We start from the raw sequence: 2,500 nt of genomic DNA on the forward strand, positions 1-2,500 counted from the left end.
GTCGAGGCAAGAGCCCGCACCAAGGGCCAGCGTGTGCCCATGGTGCTCGAGGCAACCGTCCGCACCAGGGCCCAGCGTGTGCCGATGGTGGTCGAGGCAACCGCCCGCACCAGGGCCCAGCGTGTGCCGATGGTGCTCGAGGCAACCGCCCGCACCAAGGGCCGGCTTGTGCCGATGGTGTTCGAGGCAACCGCCCGCACCAGGGCCCAGCGTGTGCCGATGGTGGTCGAGGCAACCGCCAGCACCAGGGCCCAGCGTGTGCCGATGGTGGTCGAGGCAACCGCCCGCACCAGGGCCCAGCGTGTGCCGATGGTGGTCGAGGCAACCGCCCGCACCAGGGCCCAGCGTGTGCCGATGGTGGTCGAGGCAAGCGCCCTCACCAGGGCCCAGCGTGTGCCGATGGTGGTCGAGGCAAGCGCCCGCACCAAGGCCGAGCGTGTGCCGATGGTGGTCGAGGCAAGCGCCCGCACCAGGGCGCAGCGTGTGCCGATGGTGGTCGAGGCAAGCGCCCTCACCAAGGCCGAGCGTGTGCCGATGGTGGTCGAGGCAACCGGCCGCACCAAGGGCCGGCGTGTGCCGATGGTGTTCGAGGCAACCGCCCGCACCAGGGCCCAGCGTGTGCCGATGGTGGTCGAGCCAGGAGCCCGCACCAAGGGCCGGCTTGTGTCGATGGTGTTCGGGGCAACCGCCCGTACCAGGGCCCAGCGTGTGCCGATGGTGCTGGGGGCAAGCGCCCGCCCCAGGGCCCAGCGTGTGCCGATGGTTATCGGGGCAACCGGCCGCACCAGGGCCCAGGGTCTCCCGATGGTGCTCGAGGCAACCGCCCGCACCAAGGCTCAGCATGTGCCGATTGTGATCGAGGCAACAACCCACACCAGGGCCCAGCTTGTGCCGATGGCGGTCGAGGCAAGTGCCCGTACCGAAGGGCAGCCTATGCCGATGATGGTCGATGCATGTGCCATCACCATGCGTCATCATGTGCCATTGATGGTCGAGGCCTTGGCCGAAGTTCGATTTTGAGCCACGGTGCCCATGCTTGGCTCCAGCATGTGCTGGTGCCGCATTTTTTTCACTCGGGACAGCATCGCCGGAGCATCGCCGGAGTACCGCCGGAGAACCTGACCGGCGGCATTGGGGTTCCGGCGATTGGGAGGGGGGCCGGGGGGGTGTGCGCACATGATGTGCGATGGGTGCTGGTACTTGGCCTTGTGTTGGCCCCCTATCCCTCATCAAACCTCTGAGAATTCACACCCCCTTAAAGAGCATTTGAGATTTTACAGGTTTGCTACCAGTAGCCGTTAAAGTGTCTGAAATGGGGACACTTTTTTCAAACGGTCACAAAATCTTCTCTACTTCGAGTTTTTAGCTGAATTTTTTTGTGCATGCCAACAAAAATAGAAGGATCATGCCTACAAAATTTGGGGCCAAAAATCCTTATAAAAAAATTTTAAAAATTCCCGAACCGCAAAAAGTTTCGAAAATCGTGAAAAATAGAAAACGAGTCATCTTCCAACGAAACTTCACGTGAAGGCTTAGGGGACCATTGTATGAATTTACAAGCCATAAAAATGGCATTGGCACGGCAGAAATTTGAAGATGTGCCTAAACCCACCAGGGCCCAGCGTGTGCCGATGGTGCTCGAGGCAACCGCCCGCACCAGGGCCCAGCGTGTGCCGATGGTGGTCGAGGCAACCGCCCGCACCAGGGCCGATAGTGTGCCGATGGTGCTCGAGGCAACCTGTCGCACCAGGGCCCAGCGTGTGCCGATGGTGATCGAGGTAACCTGCCGCACCAGGGCCCAGCGTGTGCCGATGGTGGTCGAGGCAAGTTCCCGCACCAGCGCCCAGCGTGTGCCGATGGTGCTCGAGGCAACCGACCGCACCAGGGCCCAGCGTGTGCCGATGGTGCTCGAGGCAACCTGCCGCACCAGGGCCCAGCGTCTGCCGATGGTGCTCGAGGCAACCTGCCGCACCAGGGCCCAGCGTCTGCCGATGGTGCTCGAGGCAAGCGCCCGCACCAGGGCCCAGCGTGTGCCGATGGTGGTCGAGGCAAGCGCCCGCACCAGGGCCCAGCGTGTGCCGATGGTGCTCGAGGCAACCTGCCGCACCAGGGCCCAGCGTGTGCCGATGGTGCTCGAGGCAACCGACCGCACCAGGGCCGAGCGTGTGCCGATGGTGGTCGAGGCAAGCGCCCGCACCAGGGCCCAGCGTGTGCCGATGGTGGTCGAGGCAACCTGCCGCACCAGGGCCCAGCGTGTGCCGATGGTGCTCGAGGCAACCGACCGCACCAGGGCCGAGCGTGTGCCGATGGTGCTCGAGGCAAGCGCCCGCACCAGGGCCCAGCGTGTGCCGATGGTGCTCGAGGCAACCTGCCGCACCAGGGCCCAGCGTGTGCCGATGGTGCTCGAGGCAACCTGCCGCACCAGGGCCCAGCGTGTGCCGATGGTGGTCGAGGCAAGCGCCCGCACCAGGGCCCAGCGTGTGCCGATGGTGGTCGAGGC

This window comes from Durio zibethinus, unplaced genomic scaffold (genome assembly GCF_047325235.1).
Source record: "Durio zibethinus cultivar Kanyao isolate XHJ-2024 unplaced genomic scaffold, ASM4732523v1 HiC_scaffold_3, whole genome shotgun sequence".
Taxonomy (NCBI): domain Eukaryota; kingdom Viridiplantae; phylum Streptophyta; class Magnoliopsida; order Malvales; family Malvaceae; genus Durio; species Durio zibethinus.